At 37.1% G+C, this 17,593-nt stretch overlaps 1 long non-coding RNA gene across 1 annotated transcript; it reads right to left on the bottom strand.

Annotated features, from left to right (window-relative positions):
* Window positions 1-9,463: 9,463 nt before the first annotated feature.
* Window positions 9,464-16,303, bottom strand: LOC140168916 (uncharacterized). The gene is made up of 3 exons (XR_011861285.1): window positions 16,205-16,303; window positions 13,054-13,144; window positions 9,464-9,689 (listed from the first exon to the last, which is right to left on the bottom strand). It is a non-coding gene; the product is annotated as an uncharacterized lncRNA (long non-coding RNA).
* Window positions 16,304-17,593: the final 1,290 nt, after the last annotated feature.

Genomic DNA, 17,593 nt, shown 5'->3' with positions numbered 1-17,593 from the left:
TTCTTTATGATGAATGACAATAGCCGGTAGTGCTGGCTCTAAAAATAAAATAACAATGCCCTCTTTGTAACTTGTCTTTTATTCACGTTCATATATCTGAATCTATATTTGTCATTGCTGAGAGTCGAACGATTTGTTTTCAGCACGCTTTTATAGTTGCGTTTGGAAATGGGCGCTAAAAGTAACTCAAACAACTAAGAAGCGTTGAGAGCTATATACCATAGGCCCATTTATAGCCAGAAATGTCCATACTTTTGCCAACAAATTCCACTTCCTATTGCCACAAATGTCTATGCTTTGCTAACAATTATTCTACTTACTTTTTTCACAAATTGTCATACTTTTGCCATATATTTCCATATTTTTGCCAAAAAATTGCACTTAGTTTTACCACAAATTTCTATATTTTTACCATACAAAATATAGAAATTTGTGGCAAAAATCACCCAGTGTATTTGACCTATCAAATAACAAGGGAGCAGCGTGGCACACTGGTTAAGGTGCCTTTGGTGCGAGAGGTCCCGGGTTCAATTCCCCCTAGGACCAAAAACAATTTTCTGTACCACCAAACAGCGGTGAGATTTACTAACCTGCTTTACGCGAGAATCTTCGTGACAATCTCATCATCAAACTTTGCTTTGTTTTCGGGAACTTGAAAACTTCTGAATCTAACCGATAGCCAAGAGGGCGAGTTCTTGTCGACGTGTCGTCATGTGGACGTGGTAACTCATCTTCGACAAGCTCATTGATTACATGGTCGTCTTTGACTTTCTGGATACGTCCGTCGTCTCCCCCTTTAGATATCATGCTACTTCTATTCATCTTTGTATCCAAGGTTTCGTGTTTACTTTTGGGCAGGTACGTAGTTGCCCTCCAGTTTATATACCTGACTGACCAGTAGTATATTGGTAGCCTTATCCATGCATGCGTATAATAATAATACCAATAACAATGTTGAAGTTCATAATGGAATCCAATCTTAAGTGTCAAATATATATTTCTATAATGTGTACTCTGAGGTTTTTTATTTGCCATTATTAGTTCAAAGCATGGGGAAAATCGATAGTTCCAGGAATAAAGTGACATAACGTTCGTTTCTCCATAACACTTCAAAGTTGACTCCGGCTTTTTGCGGGAGTTTTGCCACTGCGTCAGACGCGTTTTCCGTTCTCCACGGCGATTTGTTTGTTGTTCGTTGCGACCTTTGCGCTTTTCGCTCTTCTTCAGCAAAAGTGCGGATATTTAAGCCACTTTCGGAAATCTGCAAAGCCAAAACCCCCGCAAGACTTCAGAATATATAGTAGCTTTTCAGACCAAAAGATAGCCCCATGTTTTTGCGAGTTTTCCAGGTTTCATATCAGTTTGTAAGCGCTATTTAGACATAACATTTGAAAAATATTGTATGGAACACTTGAGGTTTTAACTTTTGAAAAACCTACATTTTGGTCAAAAAATGGATAGGCATTTTTAACAGATTTACCACTTTCGCCTTGCTATAACATTGCATTGGGTTATCTGTTGACCTAATAGGCAAAAAGTTCTTTTAGGAGGAAGTGTTAGCTTTGATATAAAAACTATTTGATGGGATGAAGGAAAACTCACAAAATCATATTTTCCACTAGATCTCACAGCTCTTATGATGGTATGCACTCAACCGTGTAGTATAACAGACTGCGTACTAGGCTAGACTCGCTGTGCTGGAAATATATGTTTGCTCGGGTGTATCGAGGTGGCAACTGTCCGTAGATGCATTTATAAGAGAATCGTTTTTGAATCGCTTTATGGACATTTACTGCAGTGGCTGCCGTTGCGAAAATTTTTGGCCGCTGCACAGGACGCTGTCGCACCATCCCACCAATAGCCAAACGTAAATTAGAAGACCACCTCAAAAACAACATGAAATAATGATAAAGAATTAAAATAATAAAAACAGAAATAAATAGATATATTGGCCTGTATTTTGGTACAGTGACAAAATGAATACAAATTAATAAATCGCAAATATTATTTTTATATATTTTTCAGTTTATTCAGATCGTTCTCATAAATTAGTGCGATTACAAACAGAGCTAGAAACCCCAATCCTACTCCAGGCGGCTGAGAGTGCATAAAGAGGAATATGGGGATAAAAGGTCATAAACATTCCCCTGTTGGGATACAAACGACAACCGTGGACATATTGGGTGAGTAGTATATTTATTTTAACCCATATGGTAGGTGTTTGTTAACGCTTCAACCGGACACTATATGCCTAGCCTAAGAGCGATTTTGACCATGCGCCAGGAATAAATGATAACCATGATATTAAACCGTTTAATTTGTCACCTCTATGTTTGCAACACGTGAATAATGTTAATTTATTAGAGGCCGTGTCTAGTGACCTAATCAAGTCAACCTTTAACCTTTTCCCTATACAATGCTATATGAACTCTCACCGACTTGTAATATACCACTTATTTATCTAGAGTACATTTATCTAGATTACCATACCTACTTATGAACAAGACACTATTCACACCTTACACAATAGCGAACATCAACACCCTCCCAAGCAAACATAAACATACGTACCAAAGACACAACCCGTCATACTCACAAAAACACCCCTACATATGCAGGGACAAATACTCACATACGCTCCTACAACCTCACCCCCGGGGGGCACTTCCATGACAGATATGCATCATGTGCCTCGGTATAGACCCCCTTTTTCAAACCGGCTTGTACCCAATGACCCCCTTTTTGTGTGTTATGGTCCTACCTATTACCCAATGACCACTTTAAAAAAATTCATGTACTCAATGACCCCCTTTTTCTATTTCCTGCTATACCCAATGACCCCCCTTTTAATTTCCAAATTTAGGTGGTATTTGTGTTCTCCTCCAGAAATAATGAGATTTTTCACATTTCCAAGGTGGCCAAGTTGTTTTTACGCAGTTTGGCACTTATTTATGTGTACTTAATGATACTCTTTTGGCAATCCTGTACTCAATGACTCCCATTTTACTTTTTGTTACCCCAATGACCATCCTTTTTTCAAAGTTTCATACCGAATGACCCCATTTTTATTCAGGTTGTGTACTGAATGGCCCCATATTTTTGTAATTGTACATTTGACCTGAATGCCCCCTACTTTTAACATGGCCGAGGCACATCCCTGCCATTTCAGATAGGGAGTGCCTCCCCCGGGATCCCACCCTCAAACACGTACCTCCTACATAAGCTTCCGTTCTTACACAAATGTCAATGCGGTAAATATCACATAGTGCAGTTATGCTGCCCAACAAACATGATTCTACCTTTGCAGTACTTAAACCTGGTTAACAGGAAACTACTCCAGCAACATCAATCGATAAAGTCTAGTCTATCCTCGCTGCACTGACCAAAGTTATGGATAGATATGGGAGCTGTTTGTGCTGTTATCTGTCATTTACATATCAGGGAGGTGCGAACATTTGCAGATGCCCCACCAATTTTTAGCCTACATGTAATGTAAACATTATTCTTGATTGACAGCAAGTACAATAAATATCCGTCAAGTGGTTTAGCTTTAATGCCCTTCGGAAGAGAGCGGTCTACAAGTGAGTGAAATTCACTAAAAGAATTTCAGAGAGTACAACAAATATTGGCCGGGTATTTTTCACACAGTGACGTTTACTAGGAAATGCCCTATACCTCTAACATCCACTGTTTGTAGAGGTTACACGTCAATGGTGAGAGCACTGTGTATTGTGTATAGGTAAATGAACAGTAACTGCAGTATGATGGTATTTGAGAGCAATGTGGGGACAAAAGGTCACAAACATTGCCGAGTTGGGTTAGCGCTTTTATCGGGCACTCTGTGGCTAGCTTAAGACGTGTTTGACCATGCGCCAGGAATGATTGATAACCATTTAATTTGTCACATATCTGTATTGCAATACGTGATTAATGTTAATATTAGAAACCGTGTCTAGTGACCTAATCAAGCCATTGAAGCCAACCTTTAACATTTTCCCTATATATGCTATATGAACTCTCACCTTCCTGCAATATACCACCTATATATCCCTGCCGATCGTGAAACCATTCACACATTAGAAAAAACCCACTCTCATACATCGATATACAAACATACGTCCCTACAACCCACTCCAACACACGTACCTCCTACATAAGCTTCCCCTCTTACACAAATATCAATAAACGGGGTATTTTGACACTTAGACTAATGAACTTAATTTGTTAAATTGAGGTATAGTTTGGTTCTCATTTTGGTAGGATGGGGTTGGTTCAAGGGGGCTATTTTTTGTAGTGGGTCGTTAGATCTTTCTATATCGTGTTTTGTACCACACATTGATGCATGTACCAACATCGAAAGTACATACCAAAGTAATAATGACATACCAAAATGATAACCACGTAAGATGTCACACACATATATGGCCTACACTGATTATGAGCGTATAAGGTCCTGCATACACACCCCACATCCCTTCCCACACAACACACTGATGTGAAGCAAACCATTTTTTGATTTGATTTGTTCGGGTTTTTGACAACCCTGGATAACCCACGAAAGCCTCTATTGAAGCTTATTTCCATTGGGGTCCATTTGAACACCGGGACTGGTTGGGAACAGTCAGGGGTTAACACCCTACTCTTTTCGAAACTGGCTGCGAAATACATGTACATGTATGGCTCTCTGCACACGGGACCGACGGCTTAACGTCCCCTCCGAAGGACGGAGTACTTTCATAGTTCATTTACCCAATTCTAAATGAACCATGGGGAGAGCGGAATTCTGAATTTAATCTACAGTGGTTGCCAATTAATTTCAGACTTTTTTTCCCAAGTCAATATCCCAACAAATCGCCACCGCCGGGAATTGAACCCGGGACCTCATGCACTAAAGGCAAGTACCCTAACCATTGCGCCACGCCCCCACATCGAACGGTACAAAGTCTACCAACTCTCTCCCCCTCTCCTCTCTCTCTCTCTCTAACTCTCTCTCTATCTATCTATCTATCTATCTCTCTCTCTCTCTCTCTCTATCTATCTCTCTCTCCCTTACTTCTCTTACAAATATACTCACATACCTCTCAACCCCTATCACACATCCAAAGCATGAACATAAACGCACCCCTATACTTTCTAACACCACACAAGCGATCACATACACAAACGCAAATAACCACCCATACCCAGACTAATTTTACCTTGTTCTAACTTGATTCAAATAAAAAACAACTTTTCCAGGCATTTTTAAAATGGTGCTTTCAGGAAAAAACGGTTTGTATATTAATTTGAAGGTGCAAAATTAACAAGATGTGATTTTGGGTAAAGAGGCTACAAATGAATGATCATAAATTAATTGCATCATCACTTGAAGTTGCATACTATGCGTATACCAATAACATATTTTGTTTTCTAGCATGATTTACTTTACTACGGTTAAATACTACAATTAGAATTATTTGTAAATATTTCCATACGTTTACCGAGATTGGAACATCTCTATATTGACCAATTTAAAAGTAAATACACGTGATAAAAACACAATCATGACAACATTAAAATATTGTTACAAATATGTAAAAGTTAATTAATGATAACTTTAAGCTGGTACTACATTTTTCTCAAAAAATAACTACACACTGGTAACAAAAGTTAATTCAATTACTTCACTGAAATTTTAGTGATTCAAAGACAAGTGGTTCATTACATATTGTTAGGAAATTAGGTTCTTTCTAGCGGTCCATCTTTTCTTATCATAAATAACGTACCGCTTGTCTTGAGTCACTGAAATGCCCCTATAATATACATAACTTTCATTGTTACCAGTGTGTTATTATTTTTGAGAAAAATGCAAAAATAGTCACAAATTTATCAAGATGTGTAGTATCACCTTAGGTATCTCGTATATAGTTTGTGGTTTGCTGTACAATTTTTAATTCAACATTAAAGAGCAGTGGCGTAACTACCGGGGAAGAGGGGGGGGCAACGTGCCCCAGGCGCCACCCTTAGGGGGCGCCAAATTGACCAATCCAGCATCGATTCTGCGCCCCTCCAAGCGATGAAAGTCAAAATTTTCGCACGCTTCGAACGCATTTTAACACATATTCAACTTCTAGTAACCAACATTATTAGTGATAGGCCTTATTTGTCCAAAGTTTCGCGCGCAATTGTTTCAAGAATTGGGGGCGCCAGATGATATTTTATGGTTATCTACTAGAATAATACTTGATGTGTCGAAGTTACAGGAGGCATAAAATATTTTGTGCATAATACTTTAACTAACCTTTACGTTACTTACTCTAAATGCCAGAAGTTTTGACCTCATTTGACTTTTGACATGTGACCCAAGTTTCGTCTGGTCGAAATGAAAACAATTTTGAGGATCCTATAATGCAAGACAGAGTTAAAAAAAGACTAGTTCGCGTCTAAAATTCTGACAACTAGATAGAAAATGCCGTACTGCGTAGGTCGGCAACCAATCACGACGGGCCTTTGCCCTGACGTCAGACGCGAACTAGTTTTTTTATCGACGTCTTTCATTATAACATGCTGGTTAGTGCCTCCTAACCATTGTTCAGAGGAAAATGTATTTATTTCAGCTCAATATCTTTTCAAAGAAGATTAACACGGTGGGAAACATTAAATGCTTACAATAAATCAGTGTTTTATACAAGTGCATGTTATTATGATAAAGTATGTTGTACAATTAATTAATGTTGCCTTAATAATGTTCATGGTAAATGTTACTAAACGTATTTGCAAGATACACTTTTCTGCAGTACATACGTATATACAGGCAAAAACTATTTGGTATTATATAACTCACACAAAAATTCTTATCATCTGATTGGTCAATTACTATATATACTGATTATTTTTGCCACTTTTAGAAAAAGACTATTGCACTTCGTGTCTGTGCAATAGTCTATTTTCCATCGCACTCATGCGAGGCTATAGCATATCATAGCTTACAGAGGCGAGCGTATACACCTATCCGACTTCGCCATTACTGCGGTGTCCCCGATGTAAAACTGCGGTGTCCCGAGGTCGGGGGTTCTATCCATTATTTATTGTGTGCTATACAGAATTGTACCCGGGAATTGTACACAACAGTGATTTTCAATACACAATCATGAGTATTGAATTACGAATTAAATCTCCCGCTCTGGTACATCTGTGTTGCCGTCAATAGAGGGCCAAATACAGTAAACGCTTCTCGGATTGGTGTATAGCACGGTGACCACCACGACTCGCCAATTATAGGTGTGGGTATCGGTTGTGTGACTGACTTCATTTGCGCAAACGAGTGGCTTATCCTATAGTATATTTGTACTCGAGAATCCTTGATGTTACTCTGCTGTCTTACGTCTACCAGCGTAACACGCTGCTCCCACAGATATTGTTACGGCAAAATAAATTGTATTGTTTTGTATTTAAACACCGTCGAAACACTGCTAAATTATAAATCTCATTTCAATATTACCCAGAATACACGCTGTTTTGAATTATCACTATCGCTAATACGAATTCACTGTAAAATTGACGGTAAAGTGCAGTTCGTACTTCTAGATTATATTATAAACACTTAATGCACTGATGCATTATGAAGAAGAAATGGATATGACAAATACAAAATCAATTATGTTATTATTATAATTCCAATCCTCCATCAGGGATATCCTCCATCAGGTTCAGATATTGCTCTAATGATGTATATTCATACGTAGCGGTAAACGTAAATATACAGCAAAATTATACTTCTACGCTACTCATATTTGGTACACTCACCGGAGCGCTTTCACCGGAGCAATAACATCCGCTGAAGACGCCGGTTGACCCGGTGAAAGCGCTCCGGTGAGTGTGCCAAATTTGAGTAGCGTAGAAATATGATTTTGCTTTCTAGATATTGTTCTATGTTAAAAATAATATACAGACCGCAAAACAATTAAAGTACCAGATATTTTTACCCCTGTATATCCTAAACAAAGGCAGACAGCAAAATCAAGAGTTGCAGTTTCTTCCATTGCATGCTCTATTAATATGTACACTAAGCGTTCTTGAACAAGAGAACTAGTTTCGTGCTTTCCATTGATTAGAATAATTAAAGTCCCATTCAGTGATATCTCAGCGCAAGTGAAAAAAAAATTGCTTAAAGTGAAGGATAAGTCATTCAAGTATTGTCATTTGATATTTTTTAAATGAAAAACGAAGAAAAACAGCAGCATTGATGAACATAAAGCCTCATTCAAATACATGTAGCTAATACTATTATACAGATTCATGTAAAATGCCTTTTTTTGTCTTAAATACACGGCTTCGCAGGCTATGTTAGCACATATCTATGACAATGACAAAGGTACCAAAATCTGAATTTTGATGATTTTCACGATCGTCGGGATAAACCAAATCACCGAATGAGGTATTAATTTTGACAGTTGTCTTTTTGGATATACAGGGGTGAAAATAACTGGTAACATTTTTTTGCGGTGTGTATTATGTTTATTGTTTTCTGAAATAGGTTGCTCGAGGCGAAATAAAATGCTTTTAAAAAGGATTACAACAAAGAGAAGATTAAGGAAGTAATATGTGAGGAGACTGTGCTTTGTTATGAGTACACGTGGAGTGAATTCACAAACTGGTCTGCCAAAATTGATTGCTCCCATGCGAATAAATTGGTAGTCATCCCTTTACACATGTCAAGTTTTTGATACAAAAACTTTAAACCTTAAAAACAATGACCACTGGTGTGAATAATGACAATTTTTATTGATTATCATATGCTTTGACCTCTCCAAATTCTTGAAACAAAAGGAATATTCAAATGAGAGCCGAAAACCAAACATTTTATGGACATTGAGTACAGGCCAATAGGTGCCACTGTAGCAACTGATGTGTCATAATGCGCAGAAATAAATTCTGCTTCGAATGTATATCCCAAATTTGGCATAAGATTTTGGAGTAGGCCTAATGGTCTTTCATTAACGGGGGAGGTGTAGTTCTGCATATGTTTGTTTTTAAATGCTTTCATGCAGATGTCTTCATTATTGACTTGTTGGTGCAAACGGAGGCATCAAATTTCACTGGTATCTTAAGTTTCAGGTAAATTAAACCTCATCTTTCACTCCCACCCCTCCATATTTTTATCTTTCGCTCGTTTACCTTTGATATGCTCCGAAATGCTTTCATAACTTAAAATCACAATGTACGATCTTTTCAATTTTTTTTTTTCAAATCTGATTTTTTTTTTGGCATATTTGTAATGTTTACACATGATCCAACCTTCACCTAATTGGATTCATCCAAATCCATTTTGTTTTTAGTACAACAGTGCAAGTTTGAATTAAAGTCATAATTATGACGTTAAATACACACAGAACACCACAGTTAAGCGGCTAAGATAGTCATTTTACCTAATTAGTTTGGCTTAAAATTTTGAAATGCCAGTGACAAAATAATTGTTAGTGTCATTTTTGAAAATTCAATGGAAATGGAAATTAATGGTGCTGCAACTTGAATTGATAATTTGAAGTCACCAATAATGCCCGCATAAGTATTTGTCGCGATGCTCTTGAAGTCACCAATGCCCGCATACGTCTTTGTCGCGAAACTCTTGAAGTCACCAATAATGCCCGAATCAGTCTTTGTTGCGAAGCTCATGTTCTTTCGACTCTCTTCTTCTTCTTCCGTTTGTGCTACAAAATAATAAAACATACAATACAATACAATACAATACAATACAGTTTTAGTACTGAATTTATTTTGGAGATATTATAGTTCTCAAAACTTCAAAACAAAAATCAGTTTTAAGCATAATTTCTTTTGAAAATATATTCAGGCATGAATGCATAATGATGAACGATATATCAACACCATCCTTTAATTTGCAGATTTTAATACCCTATACGTAAGAGTCAAACCCATTAAATTAATGCATTTGCGATTTCTTGCCTGGGTTTTTCCTATATATAGCGTGACAAACACTTTAATTACCATTGTATTCTAAGGATGAAAAAAGCCTTTTGTTATTTAGAAAGATCCAACGAAAATCAGCAATATTTAATGGTGCTCAATATAATGGATACGCATTTGATTATGCATGCATTGTAATTTAAAATTGCATAGAAATAGAAACATTTTGCCTTTCGAACCGAAGAATAGCCGAGGGATATTCCGAGGATATTTCGTGCCTAATTTTAACACCAGGACTAGTATATCCAAGCACTATGATTTTATCTGACATTACTGAAAAAAATTACATTTATTGTTTTATATTTGACACAGAAAATTAATTTCAAAGCAAAAAAGGTGTATATCAGAATTGAGTTGATTTCACCATATATCGATCGACTTACAAAACATGACAATAGAGATTGGTCAGTAGCGTTCTGGGTGTTAGTTATGTAATCTAATATTTGTTTGTTTGTTTGTTTAAATGGTCGCTCCGTGTGGAGACACGCTTTGGTCCTGATGGGACCAGGCTCAAACAAAAATGCTCAAGCCAGGCTAAAAAGCTATAAGCATGCTGGCCTGTATGGAAAGAGAAGTGAGAAACAGATTTGAAGACAAAGAACAAGGAAAAGAAGGCCACTCCCAACAATCAAGTGAACAATTTTACAGTCAGCCTTTAGGTCAAGAGAAAGGAAGTGCTTAATCCAATCTCAACTGCCACTGAGGCTTAGTTAATGTAATGTAATGTAATGTAATGTAATGTAATGTAATGTAATGTAATGTAATGTAATGTAATGTAATGTAATGTAAGGTAAGGTAATGTAATTAAGAAATAAAGGATAATGCATTATCCTTTACACGAAAATAATGTGTCCGAGGCAGTAAAAACGTAAATAATGGGTGAGGCGCAGCCGAACCCATTATTTGAACGTTTTTACTGCCGAGGACACATTATTTGCGTGTAAATGATAATGCTGCACCCTTTATTTCTATTATATTGCCACAAAATAGTGATATTTAAAGAGAAAATATCAAATTTTTTGCCCAAATATTTCAAGTTGTTTACCTCAAGGTGGAGCACCTACGCGTAGCCAAAGCGTAAGTGATAGCGAGTATTGCAGAACGCGTAACCAAGCGTAATGCTTTGCGTAGAATGCGTAACGACGCTAATATACTGCATCGCGCTTTGCTGTGCGCTGTGATGCAGCACATTATAAAGTGGGTTTTGATCTAATAATATGCAGGTATATCCCAAGAAAAAACTACTGCTTTTTCCTACCATAACCATACTTAGCATGCACGTTACTTTGGATGGAAGGAGTATATAAAAGAAGTACAGGGGACACCTCATTTTTTCCTCAAATCCAAGATAGTGGTCAAAATCCCAAAATTGCACTAAAATCCCTAAAAGCTCATTTTTACATTCTTAGAATGTTATGGAACTATTTCATTTTACCTTCTATACATATATCGGTTAGCATATGCACACAACAAAAAATAGGTAATTCACTAAATGGCCTCACCATGTGACCCAAAATGACCCAACTCATTTTGACTAAATTTGCAAATAAATAAATTGACACGATGAATCCATGTGCCATAGTATACTAGAACTTCAAAGGCGCTTGTATATTCATGGAACCATTGTGATCAAATAAATCCAGAGGCCACAACAAAAGTGTACGTGAGCATGTCGAGTCCAAGATGGCGCCATCTCTCCCCCCATTTTTGAGGCAAAACGGTAGGCAAAACCCCAACATTTCTCCTTTTGCGTCAATTTGTTGATTCCCCCCTTGAAATTCACCTCCACCCCCCCCCCCCACCAGAAAAAATCCTGGTGCCGCCACTGGCCATGCAAAGTTAAAACAGTCTGAGCAACTAAATCAGCTAAGATCTATTACATAGGGCTAATAACCAGTTAGTCATAAATGTGCAGCCAAAATTGGATATTACATTTTGTTTCATTTCAAAAGGGGTCAATGTCACACCCTCGTGCTGTTGAACAAAATATTTTCCATTTTTAAGGACCATTGATAATGTTTCCATGCCATTTAAGGGTCTTTTAATGCTCAAAATGTATTAACTACCTCCCAGTATACGATTCAGTAAGAAAACCAAAAATGTTTAATCCCCTGCATAATGTCAGACCCCTCTATTTGGTCCGGGTATAGAAATCTCATAAATTTCACAAAGTTTAACGGACTGGTACATGAAATACAAAAATTTGATTTGTTTTTATGACCTCACCTAGGGGACATAACAGGTACACAAGACACACATGACCAATGGTAGAACAACGTCCAAGAGGTTGGGTATACACATTGCGATTTTGGGGGCCATCTTGGACTCAAGTGAACTTTTGTTGTGGCCTCTGGATTTATTTCGATTATCATGGCTTAATGAACATACAAGCACGTTTGAAGTTTTAGTACTTGTATACTATGATCATGATGACACGTGGACTAATTTTGTCATTTCTTCACTTTTTCAAAGGTAGTCATTATGATCATTATTGGGTTGGGTCATTTCGGGCCAATGGTGAGTCCATCTATTAATTGGTAATTACCTATTTTGGTTGTGCGCATATGATGTTAACTGATATCTGTTTATAAGTTGAAGGTAAAATGAGATAGTTTCATAACATTCTAAGCCTGTAAAAATTATCTTTTTTAGGGATTTTAGTGGACATTTGGGATTTGGAGCGCCATCCTGGATTTAAGGGGAAAAGTGAGGTGACAAGTAGGTGGTTTTTGTACGAAATTGCAGTAGTTTTTGTCCTGGGATATACCTGCCCATAAATAAAATATACATAGACTCAAACTCAGCAATTTAAAAGTAGTGTAAATAGAAAAGACTATACGTGCAAAGTGTATCTCAAAAAAATATTACAATCTAATGAAAAATAAATTGTTAACCTTTGTTAACCTGATTTGTAATAACTTATAACTTACAACGCTCTTAATTGCACAGGAAATCCTGGCTTAGCCGACATAATCATGATAATGCTAATTCACACTTAAAAATATATTTTCAAGATATCTTTTCCTATTTTATTTTGAGATACACCATTTAATAATACAATATTAATAATAGAAATATGCTAGCTACCGTTGGTAGTTTGTGGACCTGGTCACCTAGCTCCTCAAAAGATGGCCGTTCCTCTGGATCGTCTTCCCAACATGATTTCATGATCTTGTAACTAGAAAAAATAATTGAAATTAAAAGAATTATATTCTTTGTTTCAGTTTGTATTTTCATTTTCTTATAAATTTCAGAACCAGCCGAAGAGCGGCAATTTTTGACGTCGCCTTTGGTTTATTTAGCACATGTATTGTTTACAAAATTTAGACTAATAAACGCTCGTAAAGTCGGTCCCTGGTCAATTTTGTTTTCTTTCGTGTTTAGAAAATATATATCATAAGCTTTACAATGATATATGAAGCGGAGTTATGATTTGTTAAACTTAACTCCTTCAGTAAAAGGGTACACTTTTTCGGTGCTACATTATTTATCTTTTTCCACATTATCAAATGGTCATAATTGGCGGTCACTCCAAATCATCCCCAAGTCAACGAGGTTCAGGAATGTCCTCTCATTGTTGATTGTTGGTTAACCCACCACTTGAACAGGATTTAGCCAAAGCAAACAAAGTCTTCAACAATAGAATTAATGGTTTAAAAAGTAATTGACCCTCACTAGCAAAATGAGAAACATGTCGCATCAACTTGAGGTACATATGAATGCAACATTTATGCACATTTTGCACTGTAGCTCAGAATACAATTTGCCGATTAAAGAGCGGTTTGTTGTGGACAGTCACATTTGTAGTTTCTTATGAAATAATGTGTTTGTTTTTTTTTTCATTCTAAATCCGTTGGGTTCGAAAGAGAACCATAATCTAAGGATTGTTTACGAGGATTGTTTGCATGACTAACGGCTCATACATAGCCAACTGATGTGGATCGTTGATAAAGTGAACGAGTCGGTCGTCATTATGCATGGTGATGGTTTAATTACGTCGATTGACAATGTGCAAGGCTGTCCTCTCCACACATTTTCCGCTGAAGTATTCAAAATGTCATTTCCGCAATTGTTTGGTCCGTTAAAAATGGTTTTCATTAATATAACTTGTATAAAACAATAAAGCTGATTATGCATATCTATGGATATCATACCAGACTTAAGTAAGTTGGGTGATGACTGATTACGTATGGGTATAGAGTCGATAAGTTTGTATTCTTGAACGATTCATAAAAGGCGGGAAAAGGGTGAACATATACGTTACGACAGATACGTTACCCCCAATATGTATAAGTTATATTGCTCGAAAGACAAAACATTCAACGCACTGTTCCGTGTTCTGAAACTACAATTCTGAATGATTTTCATGAGTTCTTCGTGGTTGACATTTTATTATTTCTGAGACCACATTTGAACACTTTATCGGAGGATGCGATATCGCCATTTTTGACGTCGCCATTGAATTAACACATAATCATGAAATCTTCACAGACAATTATAAATGTGTTGAGAGTTGTCAAAACAAAATTATGTTATTCTAAATCCGTTGTTGGAGCTCGACAACGAGCGCCACCGTAAGTATTTTTTTTTTTTTTTTTTTTCAATTTTTAATTGATAACCATCTGTTTGAACGGGCTTTCAACCATGTAATTTTGTCAGCCTCGTACGTCTTATAACGAAAGTGATGTACCGCCTGACTGTGTGCACGAATATAACAGCGCCACCCCTTCTACTTTTCTATTTGGCGCCACGATACTTGTGCTAAAGAAAGTTGTTTTTGACTTTTTAAGCTGATTTAACGTTAAAATCCTTCTTTATTATTTATTGTTTAAATATCCCATTTTTACTTGACTAAGGGAGCACGTGTGGCCGAGTGGATAAGACGCCCGACTCATAATCCATAGGTTGCGAGTTCGAGCCCCGCTCGTGCCAACGTGTTGTGTCCTTGGGCAAGGCACTTTATCCTCATTGCCTACTGGGGGGATGGGGTTGGGTTGGATTGCATAATGTTTATATAGTTGTTTGTTTCAATGTTGCAATATTGGCGCATGATTACAAGGTCTTCATCATGATGTAAAACTTCTCAGAAATTGTCCTTATTTTGATTGATCGGGTATTTCATAATTACTGATCAAACTCGTTTCGGCGACCGTGACTACTGACTTTTCTCAACGGACTTTCAATGTAATTTTCTATTTAAGGGTATATAAGTCTAGTATAATTATTATAAATAGTTTCGTGTTTCTTTCTTTTAATTATTATTATGTTTTTATGAGGACTGACTTCTCGTCTTTGAGATGATGTGCCTAAGAAAGATTTTGGGTGTCAAAAGACTGGACAACATCGGAAATACAGCAATGAGGTTCTATTTTTGAAAAATCACGTTCCATGCGACAAGTTTGTGTATAAGCGGGTAACCAGCTTATTTTGATAAATCGAGTGCACTGAAAACCAATCTATTGTCAACTACCAAACAGTAGTTTGAGAGAGTGACACTCACAAAGCCTCCCCCGGCCATCCGGGTCGTACAAGGTGCACAGATTAATTTTATTCCAATAGCACTTTGATATTTCAAATTGTTTGTCTGGTCTCATGGTTCCCAGAAATGTAAATTTTTGCGTGTACGACCATTATATTAGAAGTGTAGGGGCACAACATGTCTAAGGTTGATTTGCTTGTTTCGTAAAGATTATGGCAACTTGTTGGTCTAGCTTTAAGGTTTCAGAACAAAGAATAGTTTGTACTGTCTACGATATCTGGTTTAATAATATATGGTGCGATGCAGTGGTACATCGTACGTCTAGTAGAGGGCAATGCATTCAAAAATTGTTTGGAGCCTTCACTATGATAAATAATCCTGTTACATCACTAATTCTACAGCAAATTAAAAGTCAAATTGTAACCCAGGCTCTGTTGTTGACTGCGTGTCGAACAGACGAATGCAAAACTGTTTTGAAAACAGGCGGTATAGGACACGTGACACGTGACGTACGAAGCTGCCGAAACTACAAGGCTGGCAACTCGGGGTTCAAAATAGACGGTTGGCAATTCATAATATTATCGAAAAACAACATACTTACAGTGGGTCGTGCCCCAACGGTTTTAGGATAACACAATTTTGCTTCGATACCACATAACACATTTAAAATTGTTTGTGGAAATTTTATGATTACGTGTGAATACAATGGTAACGTCGAAAATGAAGATATCGAATCCGACTCCCTCTGATGAAACTTACATTCTTTCACTGCACTTCAGCGGCTTAGCCGGTCTGAGTCCTGCAGACACACTGGTAACAATGTCTTTATCTTTGACCTCATTATATGGTCTGGCACCTGCAAATGAAGCACAGGCAAAGATTGCCCCAATAATATTATAATCGTTTCTCACTTTTGGTCATCTGACCATGAAAACAGTTCTATCAATTATAAACCAATTAAAGGAGGATTTCGTTATCCTGGCATCCTCTTTTTATGACATTTTTCAGTAGATATCCACGATATGCCCAAAATGTCAGTTGATTCCGATTTTGCGTTTGCGAGTTATGCATGATTAGAGACATTGCGATTTCCAAACGTAGCATCGAACGTACGTGGAATCTATTCAAAACCACTCTCCTGTGACGGGATTTTGAATAGATTCCACGTACGTTCGATGCTACGTTTGGAAATCGCAATGTCTCTATTATGTGTATTAAACTGATCCATAGGCCACTGTTGCAATTTCGTTCTGGTAAACTTAATCACGGGTATTATTTTAAGATTTTTTTTCTGGAAAATCATAAAGTGTTTGAGAGTGGTTTGACGTAAACATCATAAATATCCGTCTAGATAATAGCTGTCTTTGTCAATTATTACCAGGTACTTCCATTACAAACTATTATTTTAATAAAGCATGTGTGTTATTTTTTTCCAGAAACATTAAAATTACTTACTGGGCGTCAGAGTTGGAATGTTAAGATGAGGCCTACAAAATTATTGTTTGATTGACGTAACCCGACCTACCCTAAAATATGCCCGACTATGACATGTTTTGGCAAACAAAATTTCAAAATTAAAAACAACAACTAAATGTTAAAAAACGAAGAAACACAATTCCAAGACCTTTATCAAAATAATGCAAAAATTACGCAATTTACAGCTTTAAAAGTAAAAAAAATCAAAAAAATCCCAACCTACCTACCCTAATATGTTACGCCAATCAAACAATTTTGTTAGGCCTGATGAGATATGAGGACGGGAAAACAAATCTTTGCAGAATTGCAATTCGAACTATCAAGCTAGCAGTTAAAAAAACCCAAAGAAGTTGTTATATGGTTAGGGATGAAATCAAAACTCGACCAACGGTCGACCGCCGGTTCTGGGCGGTTCCGCCAGGTTGGAGCCGGCTTCTATTGTTCTAAACAATGGAACGCGGTTCAACCGCCGGTAATGGCCGGTCAACCGGTGGTCGAGTTTTGATTTAATCCTTTACCAGCTATGTGAACATACATGAACGCGGTGGGTAAACTAGAGCAATTTCGTGTTCTTATTTTAAAGGACTATTTCGTAATCTAAAGCCTACATACTACTACATACATGCTGTTGGTGTCTTGTAGATTTGGGCGTTTTGAATTTTGACATAAACC

The sequence above is a fragment of the Amphiura filiformis genome, chromosome 14, assembly GCF_039555335.1.
Source record: "Amphiura filiformis chromosome 14, Afil_fr2py, whole genome shotgun sequence".
Lineage (NCBI taxonomy): Eukaryota > Metazoa > Echinodermata > Ophiuroidea > Amphilepidida > Amphiuridae > Amphiura > Amphiura filiformis.
This window is presented reverse-complemented; position numbering and strand designations above follow the sequence as displayed.